The 22,986-nt window shown below is 33.0% G+C and overlaps 1 long non-coding RNA gene across 1 annotated transcript in view; it reads left to right on the top strand.

The window, feature by feature from the left end:
* LOC141417404 (uncharacterized) overlaps positions 1-22,986 on the top strand; it is a 54,518-nt gene that overhangs the window by 12,056 nt on the left and 19,476 nt on the right. The window contains exon 2 of the long non-coding RNA XR_012441949.1: positions 22,841-22,976. This is a non-coding gene — a long non-coding RNA (uncharacterized lncRNA). The remainder of the gene's footprint in view (positions 1-22,840; positions 22,977-22,986) is intronic.

The following is a 22,986-nucleotide window of genomic DNA, read 5'->3' as shown; positions in this document are numbered from 1 at the left end:
TAATGAACTGAGATGTGAAGACATTTTAATATGGAGACCTGTGTAATTCACAAATGTCTGTTGGTCCTAGCTTGTGTGTGGTGCCAAAGAAACTGAGAAGCATATTTCCAAATATTTCATCAGAATGTAGATACAGGAGATGCTTCATGAGAAAAGAGAATTTCATTGTCACTTGTTCCTGGGAAATCTTGCAGTTTGAATATTTACCATGTTATCTTATACAAGTAACAAAAATGAATGCAATCAATAATAAAGCCTAACTTTATCAATGACATTGCTGGACATTTAAGCTCTAAGCCTTATTTGTCATTGTTACCAAAATTATTTTATGATTGATTAACAAATGATTTGTTCTGAAAATAAAATAGCAAATAGGTAATAACGAATAGTATTTTTAAACGATTGTGATCTACAGTAATATATTTTTGATACTTTATTATAATTCTGATAAACCATACATAAAATATATCATCTTTACCATTTTCGGTGTACTGTGAAGTACAATTTGCATTTCTATGCAACAAATTAACCAAACATTTTCACCTTACAAAAATGCAACTCCAAACCTATTGAACAACTTCCCATTACCTCCTTCCCCAAGGCTTTTCTACCACCATTCTACTTTCTGTTTCTGTCATTCACTGCTTTTGAGATCTCATCTAAGTGTAATCCTGTAGTATCTGTCCTTTCATGACTGACTTATTTTACTCAGCATAATGTTTTAAAGGTTCATCTATGTTGTAGGATGCAATAGGATTTCCTGTTTTTATTTAAGCTGAGCAACATTTTCTCTCTGTGTATGTATTCTCTTGTTAATAAATTCTTCCATCTTATAGAAAGGAGAATTTCTTCTGCATTATGACTGTTCTGAATAACAGTGCAATGAATAATGGAGTGTAAATATGTCTTTGAGATCTTGCTTTCAGTTATCTCGGCTATGTACCTAGATGTGGGATTACTAGACCATCTGGTAGTCATTTTTAAAAAATTTTAAATTGTTCCTCAGCAGTTGTATAATTTTACATCCAGGAATTTCTCCACATCTTCAACACATAGTTTTCTTTTCTCTATAATTTTTGACATCATTCATCTCAATCAGTGTAAGATGTTATGTTATTGTGTTTTTTATTTGTATTTATCTCATAGTAATATTAAGCATCTTTTAATATACTTATCTTATTGTTCATTTATACAATATCCTTTGAAATCAGTAAATGTAAGGATTCCAACTTTGTCCTTATTTTTCAAGCTTGTTTTGACTCTTTGGGTCAAATCTGCATGAATTTTAGGATTTTTTTCCATGTTTGCAGTTACATGTGTTAGTATATTCATGGGGATTGTATTAAATCAGTAGAGCATGTTGAAGAGTATGAACATGGTAGTACCACTACATATTCAAGTTGGTGAATATAAGCCATCATTTGTGTCTTCTTTAACTTCTTTCAGCAATGTTTTACAGTTTTCTTGCCTCCCTGATTAAATTTATTCCTAAAGGTTTTATTCATTTTGATAATATTGTACATGAGGCATGAGATTATTTTCTGAATTTCTTTTTAAGTTTTTCATTAGTTAGTGTATATAATTAAACAGAATATTGTGAGTTGAATTTTTGTCCTGAAACTTATCTCTATTTATTAATTTTAACATATTTTGTGAACTCTATAAGGTTTCCACATACAAAATAACATTATCTACAGACCAATACAATTTTACTTCTCTGTTTCTAATTTGGGTATATTTTCACTACTGTGTCTTACCTAATTATTCTATTTTTTTTCTAGAACAATGTTGACTAGAGATTGTGTATTCCTAATAAAAAAAATTTATAAAAAAAATCCTACTCCATGAGGAAGCCTCTTGAGTCTAGTGACTGTTTCTTTTGATGTACAGAAGCTCTTTAGCTTGTTGCATTTCCATTTGTTAATTCTTTTCCTAAGATGCTGAGCCTTTTGAGTTCTGATTAGGAAGTTGTTCCCTATACCTATCTGTCCCAGTGTATTTCCTACAGCTTCCTGGAGTTGTTTCAAAGTTTCAGCCCTTATATTGAAGTCTTTGATCCACTTTGAGATGATTTTGGTGCAGGGTGAAAGTCAGGGATCTAGTTTCAGTCTTCTACCTGTGGATATCCAGTTTTCCCAGCAACATTTGTTGAAGAGGCTGTCTTTTCTTCATCTTGTGCTTTGGGCTCCTTTGTCAAAGATCAGTTGGCTATAGATGCGTGGTTTTATGTCTGGCTCTTCTATTTTGATCCATTGATCTTCCAGTTTTTGTGCCAATGCCATGCTTTTTTTTATTGCTATGGCTCTGCAGTAGAGTTTGAATTTGGGTATTGTGATGCCTTCAGCATTGAAATTTTTGCTCAGAATTGCTTTGGCGTTTAGAGGTCTTTTTTGATTTTAGAGGAAATGCTTTCAGTTTTTTCCCATTTAGCATAATGTTGGCTGTAGGTCTAGTAAAGATACCCTTTATTGGATTCAGTGGTAAAGTACTTGCCGAACATGTGTGAGGTCCTGGATTCAATCCTCAGCATCTCCCACCCACCCCAAAACAAAGATAGCCTTTATTATGTTGAGGCAGGACCCTTCTATTCCTAGGCCCTTTGTCATGAAAAGATGTTGGATTTTGTCAAAGGCTTTTCTGTATCTATTAGCATAATTTTGTGATCCTCGTCCTTGCTTGTATTTAAGTGCAGTATATGTTTGTTGATTTGGTATGTTGGACCATCCTTGCACTGCTGGAATGAAGTGAAGTCAACTTGATTGTGATGTATGATCTTTCCAAAGAAAGAGTTGAATTTGGATAACAAATGTTTTATGGAAGGTATTTGCATCTGTGTTCTTTAAGGAAATTGGTCAACAGTGTTTCTTTTTGAGTTTTTGTCTGGCTTTGAATCAAGGAATTACTGGCTTCATAGAATGTGTTTGAAATTTTTGTTTCTTTCTGCATTTTGTGGAACACTTTGAGGAACATTGGTTTTAGTTCTTCTTTAAAGGTCTGTTAGAAATCAGCAGTGAATCTATTCAGTGTGGGACTTTACTTCTCTGTGAAGTTTTTTATTGCTAATTTAAGTTCATCATTTGTAATTGATCAGGTTAAATAACTTGTATTTTCTTAGCTTGATTTTAGTAGGTCATATGTATCTAGAAATTTATCCATTTTTTTCCAGATTTTCCATGTTTTGAGTATAAATTCAATATATTTAATATATCCTTTAATTATCTCTTTCAGTTGTATCTGCTGTAATGCCATCTTTTTCAGTTCTAACTTTATTAATTTAGATATCCTCTTTCTTTCATTTGGTTAGTTATCTCAATGGTTAGTCAGTCTTGTTTGTTCTTTCACAGAACCAACTCTCTGTTTAACTGATCCTTTGTATCATTCTTTTAGTTTCTACTACATTAATTTCAGCTTTAATATTTATTATTTCTTTCCTTCTATTTACTTTGGAATTGACTCATTCTTGTGTTTCTGTGACTTAGAGCTGCCTATTTTTCTTAATGTAGGCATTCATAGCTCTAAACTTACCTCTTCAAACTGCTTTGTGTTCTGTAGGTTCTGGTATGCTGTGTTTTCATTTCCATTTTCCCTTGGATTTTTTTTTTTTTAATCCAGCTTCTCCCCTTATTTCTTCATGATCATTCAAAAGTGTATTGTTTAGTGATTGTGTCATGGGAGTTTTTAATGGATTGTTATGGATTGTTATGACCTTTTTCTCTTCTGGCTTTGTTTTGAAATCTGCTTTTCAGATATCAGTATAGATACTTTTGCTTGCTTTCTGTCTCAATTTGTTCATAATATCTTTTTCTATCCTTTCATTTAACCTTGTGTTTGTCTTTGCCAGTGAGATGTATGTCTTATTGGCAACAAATGGTTAGGTCTTGTTTCAATGTAATCTGCCATCCTATGTCTTTTAATTGGAGAATTGAGCGCTTTAACATGCAGGATTGTTATTGAATATTTTCTACTAATTCCTGCCGTTTTCTTGTTTTTTGTAATGTTTGATACTTTGCTAATCTTCATTTGCTCACCTACTCTTCTAGTGAGATTTAGTCTTTCCTGGGTCCTCATGGTGTTGTTTGTATTCTTCTGTGTATATTTACTAAAGTATCTCCTGCAGTGCTGGTTTAGTAGTTATGTATTCCTTTACTGTTTGTTGATTATGGAAGATTTTTACTTTCCCTTCAATTATGAAAAATAATTTTGCTGAACATAGTAACCCGTACTGGCAGTTGTTTTACTTCCTGTGCTCCTGGCTTTTAGAGTCTCTGTTGAGAAATTTTGTTATTCTCATAGATTTGGCTTTAAATGTGATTGAGTGCTTCTCTCTTGCATCTGTCAGTTTTCTTTCTTTGTTCTGTATACTTAATGTTCCAACTGTATTATAACATGTAGAGATTCTTTTCTGATTTTACCTGTTTGGTGTTCTACAAGGCTTGCACACTTAGATGACCAAATCTTTCTTAGGATTTGGAGAAATTTTCATTATTACTTCATTAAATGTATTTTCTATGCTTTTAGTTTAGAGTTCTTTTCTTTTTTTGTATGCCCATGATTCATATGTTTCATCTCTCAATGGTGTTCAGGGAATTTGAATGCTACATTTGTACTTTCTTATTTTTTCTTTATTATTTTGACTGTTCTCATTCATCTACCTTGTTTTCATGTTCTGATATTCTGTCTTCTACTTAATCCATTTCTCTTGGTGAGGTTTTCAACTGTAGTTTTGTTTTGTTTTTTGACTTTTGAGTTTTTCATTTCCACAATTTGAATTTATTTTTTTTGGGAATTCTGTGTCTTCATTGAATTTCTCTTTCATATCCTGCATTATCTTCTACATTTCAGTTAGTTATTTATTTGTATTCTCTGAATTCATTCAGGTGACTTATTTATGTCCTCTTTAATTTCATTAAAATTTCTGAAGCACTAGCTTCAGAAAAGATCAAAATTCAAGATTTAAACAGCAGTTTGTACTAAATGCATATTAATAATAATTTGGGGACTATCCACCTTTTTGAAAGTCTTAATTTCTTCTTCATCATTAAAAGACAGGTTTGTTTGGGCGATTTCTCACCACTAACCCCTGCCCCCTTTCTCTCCACCATTGCTTGCTTCCAGGCAGAACCTGTTCTGCTCAAACAATGTATGCACATATGAATAAATGAATTAAAAAAAAAAAGTTTTGCTAGACATATTATTCTTGGTTAGGAGTCTTTTTTTAATTTTAGTGCTTCGAATATAACATCCCACTATTCTGGACTACAAGGTTTCTGCCACGAAATCCATCCTATAACTGTTCCCTTTTGCATGATGAGTTGCTATTACTTATGTTTTCAAGATTCTTTAATTGATTTCTGGAGTTTACACACAAGCAACTCTTTACATACGCACACTCAAGTTAGTGGTGTGGAGGCGGAGTGAAGGTCTATAGTGTTCTATTCTTCTAGATATATGAGAAACAATAATATATTTGACAAAAGTTGTCTCTGGATACAAAGATGAACAAAATATGACTATACTTAAATTTTTCACCTGTAGGCTGAATATAGCATTTTTATAGCTTTTTCATAAACCATTTTGGATTCATATGGCCAATTCATGTTGTTTAGCATTTCCTTTCTTAGAACAACATACTTTATGTTCAAAATTTAAAAATACCATTCACTCTTGTACTTTATTACAACACATGAAAGTAGTAGCTTACTTCATGCTTAGGATGCTAATGTTTTATCATTAACTATGATAGCTCATGTATTTATTCTTGTTAATATCTTCAGTCCTAATATTTAGACATTCTTGACATATCTGTCAAATATGCATTTTTAGGAATACATTGTTGATTTTTGGAGTTCATTTTTTTCATTGATTTCAAAGTAAAAATTGTAGAAATCTGTCTTAGAATGTTGTGGTTGCATTTTATCATTTAGTTAAGACCAGCCTTATAGAATGTTTTGATTAGTGGAACTCCTCATTCTTTTCAGTTGTTTGAAAAGTTTCAAATAATAAGCATTGCTGAAGCATTATGGAAAAATAATATCCCAAATTATTATTTACCTTCTGCTTGTTATAAATTTTAACTTTCATGCAATTTTGTTGATTGTATATTATTAAATAATTTTTTTTACATTTTAACATATTTCTATACATTTGCATATAACCCTTTTTAATAGTTTCTAAATTATTATTTCAATCTTTGGTTTATCAACTTTTAAATCATTTAATGAAATTTACACTTTTAAGTATGCTTTCTGTTTTTCATAGGTAATCTTGCTAAGGTTTGTTTATTTTATAACATTTTTAATCTAATTATAGACAATTTTGGTTTGTTTTCCTTAGTTCATTTCTTTTTGGTTTTATTGTATTGTTTCTCTTTTTATATTTGTTATTTACTTAATTCTAAAAATAATTTATATTTTGATATTAGGGTCTCTGAATTTGAATATGTAACTCACTTATTTTCTTGAAAATGTAACTCACTTATTTTACTTTTTCCTTTTTACTTAAATATATAGACTTAATGTGTAACCCAGTAAATTGTATGAGCTAGTTATAAACATTTTGTTTTGTTTTCTCTTTCAAGTCTTGAATTAATTAAAAGCACAATTTAAGCTTCGAAAATGTTTGTGATTATTTTAAATGTTCATGTGTTGGTGGGACTGAGGATGTTTGTGATTTTTGATAGTTTCATATTAATGAGTCAGGCTTTATATTATTGGAATATTCTATATGAGTTCTATTACATACATTAGTTGAGTATTCCTCTATAAACCAATACTGTTTAAAAATGTGCATCCACATGTGATGCTTGTGTTTCTTCCTTTTTTTTTTTTTTTGGCTTTCAAGGGTTTTATTATGATGTGGACTCAAGAATAAAACATAATACAGGCTTAATAAACTATAACTATTGATATTGACCAATATTTCAATTAGGACCTACATAATTTGACATGTTCATTCATTATTATATAATAATATGACTTTTTGAGCACTTACATATTTTATGTTATCTCACAGAAATATTGTTAGTTTTTTATTCAAATTTTATGTATAAGAAGTTGAGGCTGAGAGAGTTTAAAGAAGTGGTAGGTGTGGGCAACCTTGGGTGTGAGTTCTGACTTGATGGCCCTTGGTCTGTACTGCTGCCCACATAGGGCTACACACATGAGGGGATCTGATCGGGACTTGTTTTTCTTCTTTTTTTTTTATTCATTTATTGACATGTGCATACATTGTTATGCTTGTGTTTCTGAAATTCCTTTCTTCACTTCTATTGACCTTGTTTTAAAAAGATACTTATATTTTAGATAATGAATTTCTAGATATTATTTTTAAATCTTATTTCATATATCTGATTATTGATTTTCCATTTTCTTGTTTTCTTGATTGGCTGATGTTTCTACAATTAATTAAAATATTTGTAATCACTCTTCGATTGTTAAAATATATCCTTAATTATTTTTAAATCTATGTGTATAGGTACTTGATAATTGAGTCTTTCTAACATTCATGACAATTATATACATGTGTTTTAATTTAAAATATTCTTCTTGGCATTTGCTTTTCCTTTTATTTTACCATCATCCTTTTTTTTTGTATCATACAGCTTTTAAAGTTGTTTAATTATTTTTCATATTGATTTACATATTTTATCAATTACTCTGGGTCTTTAAATGTGCAATTGAACTTTGTCTTATTTCTCAGCGATTCACTTGAATTTCAATTACTTGCTTTAGCTCATGAATTTTTACTTTTGCTTTTTATTATTTCACTCCCATTTCTAACATAATGTTACCTGACAGAATGCCAAAGAGAGCAAACATGAAATATCTCAATTTACAATTAGAATTATTGCAAGTTTGTTTTTTTATCACAATGGCTATAATTAATTACTTTCTTCATAGTTATGGATCAATTTGTTTATTTTCACTTACTATATTTGAGATTATTTCATCTCACATGTTTTAATTTTAGTTCTTTAATGAGCTCTTAAATATATTTTGTATGTTTTAGTGCTTTCTATTTTTATTTATTATCTGTTTCTTTTTTTTATTTTGTTTAAAATTTTCAGTTATTTTATTGCCACTTTCATGGTAGGTCATCTTCCATTTTTTTCTAATTAATTATTGCCTATATAAATAAATATTAATGAACATTGAATATTAAATTTATATCCAGTTTATAGATTTATTGTTTGAAAATGATTCACTAATAATTTTGTGTCAATAATCACATTACTATTTTAATTTTCACAATAATTAGAGCTTATTCTTGGCTAATTCGATTCATTAAACTATCCAGAATATTGGTGAAAAATTTTTTTTGATTTAATATGAATATGATCACATATGATACTGGTTAAAGATTAATAGTAAAAAATATAAAATTCTTTCATACCTACTAAATCCTTTTATGTATATTTTCTTCATATGAAACTGAGATATGGCTATTATCATTTTCAACACTGACAAAGAAAACTGTCACAGATAAATAACAACTGATACAATTTCTTGCATAATCCATGTATTCTTGGAACAATCCCATTTGTCACAGGGTAGCTTTTAAAAATATGCTAGTTTCATCTGATCAAATTTTGCTTAGGAATTTTGCATTCATAACACTCACTGTAATTGATCTATGGTAATCTTCTAATTTGATAAACGTGTTTTGAATTTACCACCAAGACTATACTTACTTTGTAAAAACAATTTGGAAAGTTTTAGAGCTGTTGACAAGTTGTGGAACATTTAATAGTACTTTCATAACAAGTTTTAAGATAATTTAAAAAACACTCTAAGAAAAATTTCCATGCATTAACAATTTTTAGAAGATTTACTTTAAAATTTTGCATTCTAGAATAGCATTTCTATTTCATTTAGATTAGCTGGAAAGTTTATATGTTACTGTAACACTATCATTTCATACACATTTCCAAATGTATGTATGTACATCTAAGCAAGAAATTTTTGCTACCTCCATTAATTTCCCTTCTTAAATTATAATTTTTCCTTTATAGTTCATTTCATATTCTGAATTAATATCATAACTTGATTAATCATTTTACTTTCATTTTTTCAACATATGAATTAAGTAGTACAGTTTTTCTAAGGAGAAATGTAACTGCTTTTCATTGTTTCTATTTTAAACTTTCATTATTGTAATTATTATTCTTATTAATATTTTAACATATTTCATCACTTGGTTTTTTTGGGAGGGTGATTATGAAGACAAAAGATTTTTTATTTTATTATCATAATTTAATTGTACTAACGAGTTCATTTTGATATTTTCAACATGCATATAATGTTCTTTGAACAAATTTCACCTGTCTATATTATTCTTTCTTTTTTTTTCTTTATTCATTTATTCATAGTTGCATACATTGTTTCGGCAATTTCTCCCCCCTGACTCCCACCCCATCATCCTCCACCCCAACTCCCTTGCTACCAGGCAGAACTTGTTTTGCTCTCTTCTCCTATTTTGTAGAAGAGAAGACATAAGAGATAATAAGAAAGACAAGGCATTTTTGCTAGTTGAGATAAGGATAGTATACAGAGAGATTCCTAACATTGCTTCCATGCACAAGTGGATTACAACCCAAATTGATTCATCTCTACCAGATCTCTTCACTACCTGGTCACCTTCCCATATTGACCTCTGTCATTTTAAAGTTACTGTATTAGCTTCTCTCCAGTGGGCACATCAAACACTTTCAAGTTATGTGTTTCTTATCTTTCCCTATTCTTCCTGTATGTGATCTCCCTTTAGTGTGTGACCCAAGTCTAATAATATTACTGCATTTGTTTTAGATCTAAAGTCTGCATATGAGGGAGAACATATGATTTTTGGTTTTCTAAGCTTGACTATCTTTGCTTAAGATGATGTTCTCCAGTTCCATCCATTTACTTGCGAATGAAAAGATTTTATTTTTCTTCATGGCTGAGTAAAATTCTATTGTGTATAAATATCACATTTTTATAATCCATTCATTGGTAGTGGGGCATCTTGGCTGTTTTTATAACTTGGCTATTGTGAATAATGCTGCAATAAACATGGGTATGCAGGTACCTCTGTAGTAATCTGAGTCACATTCCTTTGGGTATATTCCTAGGAGTGGGATTGCTGGATCCTATGGCAGATCTATGTTTAGATTTTTAAGAAGGCTCCATATTGTTTTCCAGAGTGGTTGTACTAGCTTGCATTCCCACCAGCAGTGTACAAGGGTTCATTTTTCCCCACATCCCCACCAACATTTGTTGGTGGTGTTGGTTTTGATGATAGCTATTCTAACTGGGATGAGGTGGAATCTTAGTGTGGTTTTGATTTGAATTTCTTTTATGGTCAGAAATAGTGAGCATTTTTTCATGTGTTTTCGGCCATTTGAATTTCTTCTTTTGAAAAAGTTCTGTTTAGTTGCCCACTCCTTTATTGGTTCATTGATTTTTGGGGAGTTTAGTTTTTTGAGCTCCCTGTATATTCTGTTATCAGTCCCTTGTCTGATGTACAGCTGGCAAATATTTTCTCCCACTCTGTGGGTGGTCTCTTCAGTTTAGAGACCATTTCTTTTGTGGTGCAGAAGCTTTTAAATTTTATGTAGTTCCATTTGTCCATCCTTTCTCTTATTTGCTGAGCTGCTGGGGTTCTATTGAAGAATTCCTTGCCTATAACTATTGCTTCCAAAATATTCCCTGCTCTTTCCTGTACTAACTTCAGAATTTCGAGTCTGATATTAAAGTCCTTGATCCATTTTAGTTCTTACTAGCACAGAGTGGTAAACATAGTTCTAGTTTCAGTTTTCTGCAGGCAGATAACCACTTTTCCCAGCAACATTTGTTGAAGAGGCTGTCTTTTCATCATTATATGTTTTTGGTGCCTTTGTTAAAAATAAGATGGTCATAACTGTGTGGATTCATATCTGGGTCCTCTATTCTTTTCCACTGGTCTTCATGTCTGTTTTTTTGCTAGTACCATGCTGTTTTTATTGCTATTGCTTTGTAATATAGTTTGAAGTTGGGTATTGTGATACCTCCAGCATTGCTTTTTTTGCTGAGTATTGTCTTGGCTATTCATGGTCTCTTGTGTTTCCAAATGAACTTTAGGGTAGATTTTTCAATCTCTGTGATTACATCATTGGGATTTTGATGAGAATTGCATTAAACATGTAGATTGCTTTTGATAGTATAGCCATTTTTACTATGTTGATTCTACCTATCCCTGAGCACGGAAGATCTTTCCACCTTCTGTAATCTTCTTGATCTCTTTCTTCAGGGCTTTGTAATTCTCCTTGTAGAGGTCGTTCACATATTTTGTTAAGTTTATTCCTCCTCATTTGACTTTTTTTGAGGCTATTGTAAATGGAATTATTTCCATATATTCTTTTTGAATTTGTTCATTGTTGTTGTATAGAAAAGCTAATGATTTCTCTAAGTTAATTTTGTATATTGCCACAATGCTGAAGCTGTTTTTGGTGTATAATTTCTTGGGTCTTTAAGATATAAGGTCAAGTCTTCTGCACACAGTGATATTTTGACAGTTTCTTTACATATTTGTATTCCTTGTATTTCTTCTTCTTGCCTAATTGCTCTGGTTAGGAATTGCAAGACCATGTTAAATAGGAGTGGAGATAGTGGGCACCCTTGTCTCATTCCTGATTTTAGGGGAAATGGTTTCAGTTTTTCTCCATTAAGTGTGATTAAGTATGATGTTGGCTGTAGGTTTGTTATAAATAGCTTTTATAATGTTGAGGTACATTCCATCTATTCCTAGTTTTCTTAGAGTTTTTATTATGAAGTGGTGTTGGATCTTATCAAAGGATTTTTCTGCATCTATTGAGATGATCAAGTTTTTTTTTTCTTTGCTTCTGTTAATATGCTGTATTACATTTATGGATTTGTGTATGTTGAACCACCCCTGCATCACTGGGATGAAGCTGACTTGGTCATGGTGAATGATCTTTCTGATGTGTTGTTGGATTTGGTTTGCCATTATTTTATTAAGGATTTTTGCATCAATGTTCATGAAGGAGATTGGCCTATAGTTCTCCTTTTTGGAGGTGTCTTTGTCTAGTTTTGGGATGAGTGTAATACTGGCTTCATAGAAGTCAATTATGCAGTGTTCCTTCCTTTTCTATTTTGTGGAAAAGTTTAAGGAGTGTTGGTATTAGTTCTTCTTTAAAAGTCTGATAGATTTCAGCAGAGAATCCATCATGTGCTGGAATGTTCTTTTTTTGGGAGACTATTGCTTCTTCAATTTCATTTTGTGTTATAGATCTATTCAGGTGGTCAATACACTCTTGGTTCAATTTTGGATGATCATAATCTAGAAATTTGTCATTTCTTCAAGATTTTCCAATTTATCAGAATATAGGTTCTCACAGTAGTCTCTGATGATTTCCTGGATTTCCATGGTGTTTGTTGTTATGTCCCATTTTGCATTTCAGATTTTACTGATTGAGGTTTTTTCTCTCCTCATTTCAGTCAGGTTTGCCAGAGGTCTGTCAATCTTGTTTAATTTTTCAAAGAATCAGCTTTTCGTTTCCTTGATTCTTTGTATTATTTTTTGTCTCTATTTCATTAATTTTGGCCCTTATTTTTATTATTTCTCTCCATCTGCTTGTTTTGGGATTTGCTTGTTCTTGTTTTTCTAGAGTTTGAGATTCAGCATTAGGTCCTTGATTTGAGATCTTTCTGTCCTTTTAATATATGCACTCATGGCTATAAACTTTCCTCTTAGGACTGCCTTTGCTATGTCCCATATGTTCTGGTAGGTCATGTTTTCATTTTCATTAACTTCCAGGAACCTTTTAATTTCCTCTTTTATTTCATCTTGATCCACTGATCATTGAGTAATGTGTTGTTCAACTTCCAACATAATAAAACATAATAAAAACAGCATATATTCTGCTATTGTTTTTGTTGTTGAGTTCTAGTTTTAATGCATTGTTATCACATAGAATGCATGGGATTATTTCTATTTTCTTTTATTTGCTGAGGTTTGCTTTGTGGCCTAAGATATGATCAATTTTGGAGAAAGTTCCATGGGGTGCAGAGAAGAATGAATATTGAGCAGATGTTGGATGAAATATTCTGTAGACATCAGCTAGGTACATTTGATCTATGGTGTGATTTAGTTTTAGAATTTCTCTGTTGATTTTTTGTTTGGATAACCTATCTATTGGCGATAGGTGGGTATTAAAGTCTCCCACTACCACTGTGTTGGAGTCTATATGTGCTTTTAGGTTCTTCACAGTATGTTTGATGAAATTGGGTGTACTGATGTTGGGTGCACATAGGTTGATAATTGTTATTTCTTCTCCTGTGGTTTGGTACTGCCTGTCTTCTCATTGTTTTGTTTGTTTTCATTTTCTGTGTGCAGAATTCCTTGGAGAATCTTTTGTAGTGGTGGCTTGATGGTCAAATATTGTTTTAGTGTCTGCTTATTGTAGAAAACTTTTATTGCTCCATCTATTTCGAATGATAGTTTTGCTAGGTAGAGGATGCTAAGGTTGAAGTTATTTTCATTCAGTGCCTGGAATACCTCTCTCTATCCCCCTCTTGCTTTTAAGGTTTCTGTTGAGAGATCTGCTTGATTTTGATTGGTTTACATTTGTATGTTATTTATTTTTTCCTGTCTTACAGCCTTTAATATTATTTCTCTATTCTCTGTGCTTGTTGTTTTAATGAAAATAAGTCATAGGGAAGTTCTATTTTGGTCAAGTCTGTTTGGTGTCCTGGAGGCTTTCCATAACTGAATGGGTATAACTTTCTCTAGATTTGGAGAATTTTCTATTATTATTTTATTAAATATATTACTAATCCCTTTTCCTTGGACCTCTTCTCATTCTTCAATGCCTGTAATTCTCAGGTTTGGTCTTTTGATGAAGTCAGTGAGTTCTTGCATATTCCTTTCACAGGCCTTGAGTTGTTTGACTAATAGCTCTTCAGTTTTTCCTTTAATTTCCATTTTATCTTCCAGTTCTGACATTCTGTCTTCTGCTTGTTCTAGTCTGCTGGAGTGGTCTCCCACTGTGTTTTGTGTTTCTGTTTCACTCTTTTTTCTGAGGTTTTCCATATCATGGTCACTTCCTTTTTAATATTTTCTGTTTTCCTCTTTAATTCATTTATCTCTATATTTATAGTGTTCTCTGTTTCACATTGGTGTTTATTTAGGGCACTTATGAGTTCATTTATTTGTTTCTGTGTCTTCTCATATTCTTCATTTTTGGTGTCTTGAAATTTCTTGAGTGCCTCTTGTACATTTTGGTTAACCATGTCTAGTAACATCTCCATGAAGTTCTCAGTGATTATTTGCAGCATTTCTTCTTTGAGGATGTTCTTGTGGACACCATTGGGATCATTGGTGTCATTTATCTTTGTTTTGTTGGTGTCTGGAACGTGGCCTCCATTTTCTTCATTTCCCTCTGAATACTGTATTAAATTATTTTTGGGGAGTGAACGGTTTCCATCCCCTTTTCTTCTTCCCATTGCTTCACTTGGTACTGTGCAACTATGTTAGTGATAGGCTAGTTGGTGGTTTCAATCGCCTGTTTTTTTTCCCTTATTTAATTTTTGTTTTGTGGATATATTGGCTTTTTAACTAAGTGTGTGTGTGCTATTTCTCTCCGTGGTCTGTGTGTAATTTAATATTAACTAATTCACAGATTTAATACCTGACCAGTAGTTTATGTGTTATATAGAAAATCCCCTGGTGATAATATCTATAAGCAGTGAGAATTGGGGGGTTGACTTTTGTAAAGCTTGCTATAGAAATTTGGGGAGCTGGATAGGGTGGCACTAAAAGTAGAGATAGGAAGTAGGGTGGGTAAGGAGAAAGCAGTGTCGGGTTGCTGTTTTTGTGTCCTTGTGTGTGTTTGGGTATGTTTCTGTTGTTGTAGAAGATGGTGTTAGTGTTAAGTTTTGCAGGGGTTTGAGGTTGTGTAAAATTGGCTTAGTAGGTTGTTCAGTGGGTGATGAATGTAAAGGATGGAGTGGTAGTCTGGTGACAGGTTAGGGGAGAATGGGAAGGGAAGGTGAGGGCTGGGGGAAGAGAGTGGTGACAGGCAGCAGAACTAGTTGTTGCAGAGGGGAGCAATGAGTTTTAGCACAGGAGAAGGATGGAGAGTGAAGGGGGTGAGAGTAGGAATGAGAAGATGATGGTGGTTAAGCATATAGAAAGAGAAAAGAAAAAAAGGTAGTAGGAGTAAAAGTAAAAATGGAAAACCCACAATAATAAAACTAACAAAAAACAAAACAAAACAAAAAAGAAAAGAAATCAGTGGGGAGAGATGAACAAACAATCAAGAAATAAAAACAAACAAACAAACAAAAGGCTTCCAGGTTAAGGAAAAATAGAATTTCAGATGCATTTTAAGTTCTGGTATTACTCCTCCAGCATCCAATCATTGTGTTGGTATTTAAGCAGAAGCTCTTGCTATGTGGTTGGCTTGTGGGTAGTGTCTTTTTCTTCTATCTTTCATCACCAGCTGCTTGGTCAGCTCTTCCCTCAGTAAGGTGTGGCAGTTTAAGTTGCATGCTGTCTTCAGGTTCAGGTGATCAGCTCTGTAGTCTACCAGCTGTCCTGCTATGGAGTTGGGTTTTCACTGTGCTTGATTACTGGGAGCTTGTTTCTTTGCCTCACTCCCTTTCTCTGGGGCAAGGTCAGTGATCCATCAGCCGGCCTCCTGCTGTCAGCATGTTGTGATGGTTCCCTGTTTGTTTTTCAGTTTTGCAGAGCTGTTTGACTTTGGATGGTGCTTCCTGGCTCAGGAGATGAGCCTTGTGGTCAGCTACCTGCCCTACTTCAGGAAGCAGGTTATCACCCTCCAGCTGTCAGCCTTCCTGTCTTTCCAGCATTTGTTTACTGAAGTTCACATGGAGATCAGCTCCTTGCTCCTCCCCCTTTCTCTGGTGTGCTTTCAGAGTTTCCACCCCCTCTGCTGTGTTTTTAGTTTGTTGTATATTATTCAGATTTGTTTGTTTGTTTATTTGTTTTTTGTGGAGGATCAGTCTGCCCAGAGGGCTATGCTGGTTTATCCCAGGGGTGGCTGGAGAAACACTGCATGATGCTTGGCACTCACCTCTTGGGTTGGCCAAATGTCTCCTAGGCAGGTTTGGAGCCCTCAGCAGTGGCATTGGTGGAGGTGGTGGCAGCCCCACCTGTTTTCTCAGTGCAGGTGGTGTGGAGAAGCTTTCTACAGGCTAGGGGTTCAAGGTATTGAGGTTTTGATTCCCCTTGGTGCTCTATTTCCACCAAATGTGGCTCCAGCATCTCAGCAAGATTTTGGAGTCACGGAGCTCACACTTTCTTGTTCTGCACCCTAGTCACCATCTTGGATCTCCACCACTTGGTTTTTGTTTACTGCTTGACATTACTTACCAGCAAGATCAAAAGAAAGTTTAAAATTTCATATGATAGGGGTATTTTTACTGCAAGCTTTGTTGTTAGTGTTTAGTTAATTTTATATAAACATAGTATATTTAGTTTAGTATTTTTGATTTTGGTAATATATTTTTGTTATTCTCAATGCAAATTTTTTGACTGTTTCATGGATTTAACAAGGATTTTTTAATATAATATTTGCTCATGTGTTGCTGTGTATGTGTTAACTAATCTGTTTTCATGTATTTTTTACATATCAATAAAAAATAATATCATCAGTTAAATTGGATATGATAATATCTTAGTCAATATTCCTATGACTTATCTATAGTTTTGCATCTCAATAAACATTTACAGTAGATATTCCTCACTTCTAAATTGGTGTGTCTGCACAAATTGGTTTCTTTTATTCTGTGTAATATATTTCTTGATTTCAGACTGAAAGTTAGTTTTTTCCAGAATACTACAAATATTCCCCTTTTAGTATTTCAGGTTTTTGTTTGAGTTTGCACTGATACCACAGCTGTGCTTTTTTACCTTATCATATGGCTTCTGTACTTATGTCTGGATTATTTAAAACTTTTTATTAGGAAGCTTTTTGTTTTAATTTTCTTGTGAGCCTACATATTTGTAGATGGATATGTAGTTTTTCAAGGGTTTAGTTTTATAATTGGAAGACTTGCTCAGATGAAATTAATGTGAAAAATGTTCAAACGCTTTAAATTATGAACAATTTATTAATGTTTCTGTAGTGTGAATTCTAGTACCTTCATGATTTCAGGAAAACAGATTTAAAATTTTTCTTCAAGACTCAACTTTAAGCTTCAATTATTTACACAGGGCCTAATATATTGAAACTCTGTTTGAATAGAGAGTTGGTGATATTCCTTAGATTATTGTTACAATACATTTAAAGTTTGGAGGGTTAGATTATCATGGATAATGAGATGCATGTTTTATAAATGATAGACACAATTTTAAAATTATTTAACTTATTTTTCACTTAATCACTACAGTCTACTATATCCTCTTCCAAATGGCAGCAAGGCTACTTTTTGACAGATCTAATTGAGTTATAACAGACAAAAGCAAAAAAGCTTAATGTAGTATGTAGAAAATCATGTAAAAGAAATACCTTCATATACCTGTCTCAAGAAGTGAGAAAGGAAACATTTTTAATAGCAATTATAAATGTCTTCTGTATTTAAAAAGTTTAAGCATATACTAATAGTAATTTGAGTCATGGGGTAGTATAATTTTATATTACATAGGGAAGGAGGATATAACTACAGAAGAAAGAATAACTATATATAGCCCTTAAGCTTGTTCAAATTAAATTTTTTGATTTACAATATTCTGAAAGGGTATAAATAGAATAATTCTCCTTTTTCATTTCAGTATAGTATTCAATACATTACATAAGATAGTTAATAACATAGTTTAAGATATTTGAGTGAGATTATTCTTCTCTACTGTAGATTAGTGTGGGTATTTTCATTATACTTAAAAGTAGACTAAGCAAAACTATAATGTTTGGTAGTTTAGGTGCATTAAATATATTTTCAAACTTCAATATTTTTGATTTTAAGACAAGTTTACCAGTCAAGAACATCCATACTTCATAGACTGGAACTTTTTTTTTAAATAATTTGCTATTTATTTATGCTTAACGAACTACCACAAACATCACAACCAATATGTGTGTGTGTGTGTGTGTGTGTATGTGTGTGTGTGTCTGTGTGACTTCAGATTCTGTAGGTCAGATGTCTACCACAGGGTGGATGGCTTCTCTGCTTAGATTTTCACTGGGCTGAAGTCATGGCATCATCTGGGACTGCAGTTTCTATTAGGTTTCAAAATCCTTCTCAAGCTCACTGATTTGGAAGAACTAATTTCCAGGAGGATGTAAGGCAGATCTTAGTTTTCCTGCTAACTGTTGGCCAAAGATCACTGATTTCTAGAAGCTGTCCATTTTCCTTCACAACTTGATCTTCATGAGGAATTATCAACACATTTGCTGTTTTCCAGGCTACCTGGACGGTGTCTCTCTAAATCTCTTTTGTAACCAAATGGAAGAATGACTGCCTTCAAACGACTGCCTTCTGACCTCTTGCCCAAGATTGTCTCCTTTGTGTCTTATTACATTATATACCAGAGACTCTGGTACCTCATTCAGTTTCTGCCCACACTCAAAAGAGAAGGGACCGCGTAGAAAAGCTGTCTAGATTGTAGTCATGCATACAATTATAAATGTATCCAATTTTTAGAGGTTACTGAGGTCAATGCCATTGAAAGAACTTATTCCTTAAAGTTCTCAAGAGAAGGGATCCATACCACACCCCACTGTGCCACATGGAGAAGCCTGAGGTCAGTCAGAAAGCACCAGGAGTAAGGGAAAAACATGACCTGACACTTTATTATGTTTGCTGTGAGGCAGGTTAGGCAGCCAAGATGGACACATTGGTCAGTGTTTATCATTTTGATGGATTCTGGAGTAGAGGCGTGATCTCTATTTGCTTGGTTACCTTACACTTGGATGCCTTCAGGCAGAGTAAACATTGACTTGTGTGAGAATTCAGTAATGGAGTTGGTTTGGGGTATGGCCAGTAAATAATTTAACTTGTATATGAAATCCATGCACAAAGTCAACTTTTTAGAAGTTGCTTGAAATTAGCTACAAAAGACTGGAAAAGGCAGTCTTTCTACCACTAGAAAGTTTCCAATAGGTCAAACTTTGGAAATATAGATAATAATTTAAAAAGCATAACTAACACATTAGTCATGGAGATTTCATTAGAATTCTACCTGCTGGAATTCAAATGAAATTTACATCAGCTTCTTATGACCACTGATGTCAAGTAACATTCAGTCCAAAGATGATGAACACAGAGTAAAGAAACTCAGTATTTTGTGATCTTGGGCACATGCTGGTATTTTTGGAGGCTTAATTGTTCTGTAAAAATCAGTCTGATAATAGATGTATCATGAATTTGTGGGATGAAGTGAGGAATTATATTTCAAGTATGTGTCATAGTGCTAGGATTATAGTTTTTTCAAAATTTGTAAATATTATTATCATTATTTTCATTTTATTACATGAATTTGACTCTTCTTAAGCAAAGAAGGAAAATCCAGGAAATATATTTATGCCATAAAATAACTTTGAGTTTATCAACACAGGTATCTGTTTATAATTAAATGTGGCCTGAGCTGAGACTAAATACTTATTATTCAAGTTTTAAAACAGCCTCATAGCATCATAGGTAATATCTACAGTTATAGCAGGAAGGCAGCAGTGGAATCTAGGTAGCTCTGCATGAAGAACACATGTTCCTGGCCACATTGAAGAGACCAGGGTGAGGTGAAGCAAGGGCTTCCCAGAGAACTGTCAAAGGCTGATCCAGGGAAAGTGAAGAATTTCCCCCAGGCCTTAAAGAGGCCTTCACAACTTATAAGCAATAGCATCTATGGGACCCCTCAACAACTGTTTAAAGAGCAAAAAATAACTGTTAATTTTATAACAACAGTGTGGTTTGGGTATTGGAGGTCTTCTGTAATTCAGTGGTTAAAAAAAAAAAAGCCAAGACCAAAACCAGTCTCCTTCTAATAGGCTTGACATCAGTTTTTATGATGTCATGAAGACAAATGTCCAAGTGTTGTGTTGAGCTGTTGGGGATTCATGGATATACAGGTTCCCCTAGGAGTGACTTAAGGAACCATCAGAAATTGATGAGACCCTGGGCCTCTACCATCCCAACCCAGACAATTATAAAACCTTAGATTATCTTTCTTACAATGAACATTTAAAATATATTTTAAGAAACGGCACATTCACAAATGATAAGATAATGGAGTAGTAGTATGATTTTAGTCATGAAAATTATATAGTAAAGATGAAGGTTTCAAACATCTTCAACAAGGAAATGAGAGGAAGAATGAGTGTTCAATCATTTCTATCTATAGAGTTTTAAATCCTTGCTAATGATGAAACTGATTTGTGTTTCATCATACAAAGCCAAACAGAAACAAAATGAAAATGACATTTTGAACTTGTGACAATTTTGTGTAGAAATGAGTCAGTTCAATGGCAGTGGAAATTCTGATCTGGCAAAAATAACAGCAATGTGGGTCTATTTGCAGAACTCTTGGGAGCATGATGAAACTTACACAGAGTAAGGGATGAAAGTACCAGCCAGTTTTGTTAAATGTAAATGTCAAGATGACATAAATTGATTTCTGGATTATATTAGGTAGAAAACAAGAATCTTATAATGCTTATATTGTAATGAAGTTTGTGCTCTTCAACTATCTTCATGGTTCCTCTGCAAGTAAGAAAATCATAATCCTGGGTTTTCCAGAAAGTTTCTACTCATAGTGTTTTTATTTACATTTTCTCATATCTTATCAAGGTGCCTCACAAATTCCAGTATTTTGTAATACTCTATCCTTTAACTTTCAACCTGGAAAAAAGAATATTTGTGAGACATCCAAGGCACGGATTCTTTCCCTTCAAAAATATTGGTCACTGGTGTGAAAGAATGCCCTGGCCGTTCAGACACTGGTGTGGTGGTCCACATCTGATCCAGCACATGGGAAACTGAGGCAGGAAGAGGCTAGAATGAGGCCAGCCTAGCCTACACAGAGAGACTGTCACACATGCAAAAAAAAAATAGGTTGAAGAAATATATAAGAAGTAGTGGTATACTAGTTTTCTGTCTACTTATATCAAGTTAATCATAAGGCTTCTGTTTTATCAACTGATCCATGCTCCAATCACACAGTTGAAGACTCCAAAACAGACAATATTTAACTCAACGAAAGCAGACAAGAATTTAATGGCATGATATTGCAGTCTATTCCAAGTATATTCTAGCCCTGGGTGAGACTTCATTGCTTGAAGTAGTTTTTATTCAGTGTGTGAGTGTGTGACCCAGGGTGACAGAGAACAGCATTGGAACTGTGGTTCAATCTCTGCCCCAGGTGCAGTTTGGATGCACCAGTTCCATGATTTTAAAACTCATCACCACTTTTGAGAACTTCAGTTTTCTCACCTATAAAATACACATAATCATGCCAAAACCATACAGTAATTATTTGTACAGTGTTAGGATTCCTGAAGGTCACAGTCAACGAATCTAAAACTACAAATTTTAAGTGTTTTTCACAGAATTGGATACACATTTTCATTAAGACTTTGTGGAGAATAAAATGAGACTTTAACAGAAATTCATGCTTGATATACCTATGTGTTTTTGAAATGGTGTATGTTGTCAAACACGATGAACAAGCAGTTAGATAAATGCTTTCAGAAACAAGAAAAACTTTTCTCCAAGGTACCAGTGATTTACCCTAAATGTAAAATTCACCATTTTCTAGCCAATTAAGAAGATGAGATCTCTAGCTAATCGTGGACAAGTGAAAGGATTAAATTATAATGATAAATGAAATTCATTGAGAAAATCAAGTTAACCATTATGAAAACCAAGATTATTTGGAAATCTGGGATGTTTCCAATATTTAGGTGAAAATATCCAGAGTTATTGAGCATACTCACCACTTATTCTCTGAACAAACTTTATTATTGGAAATCAATACCTGTCAAACATAACGCCAAGCAATTATGATATAATGGTGAAAAGGCATAGTGTGCCCTATAAGACTTCAAAGGAAGACATTCAAGCAATCAGTCACTTGAAAATCTTGTGATAAGTGGGTAATTTCAAGTTACCAGTCTATGTGCATGATTTCATGAGACCCAACAGAGGGCATAAAATAAGGAAAGAATATTTCCCATTTATTTAAATAAAGGTAAGTTGTTGACCTACCCTTTAAAATCCCCAGCATTTTTAACTGGCAACAATTGCAAAATCACTGTTTCTCCAGCACAAATTTCTCTTCATTTTCCTGTCAAAAATATCATAAGAAGTTTAAAATAAATTCAGAGTATATAATGTTATGGTTAAAATTTTCTACAAAAGTGCACACTGAAGTTATGATTGTTTTTATTAGTTGGGAGACTAAATGACAGACAGAAGGCCTGAGCAATTGTCCCAATAAGCAGAATACCTATCCTCTAGCAGATAAACTGAGAGCACTGTGCTAGGTACTTAGGTAGAAGTTCTTGGGCTGAATAAGAATATTTTAATAAAAGATAATGATAAAGAAAAATTGAATTTTGTTAGAAGATAGAAAAATTTAATGACTTTTAAATTTTAGGTAGTTTAATCTTGACTGTTTAATACCATTCTTTCAACAAATAAAGGATGAATTTTGTTTTGTTTTCACTCTGCAGGAATAGAGTAAAAGCATAATTTTAGAAATATAATAAACATCCAGATAAACCAAACTACTACAGTGCACCACATAATATGATCACTTCCTTTTAATTCACAAAACTCCAGACTATTTTATTACTGCAAATCTAATTATGTTGAATGTAATTTTTACTGACTAATTTGCATTTGTTTAGTTCTAGAGAGTTATTGTGGAGGAATATAAATGCGTAAGCCAAAAATATGGTTGTGAAATGAAGTGCATAAAGGACGTAAGTTTCTTCACACGTGGCTATAAACTATTTTCCTTGGAATTTGTACAAAAAATTGAAGGTAAGATTTA

The sequence above is a fragment of the Castor canadensis genome, chromosome 2, assembly GCF_047511655.1.
Source record: "Castor canadensis chromosome 2, mCasCan1.hap1v2, whole genome shotgun sequence".
Lineage (NCBI taxonomy): Eukaryota > Metazoa > Chordata > Mammalia > Rodentia > Castoridae > Castor > Castor canadensis.
The sequence above is the reverse complement of the archived record's forward strand: the minus strand, read 5'-3'. Positions and strand labels throughout refer to the sequence as shown.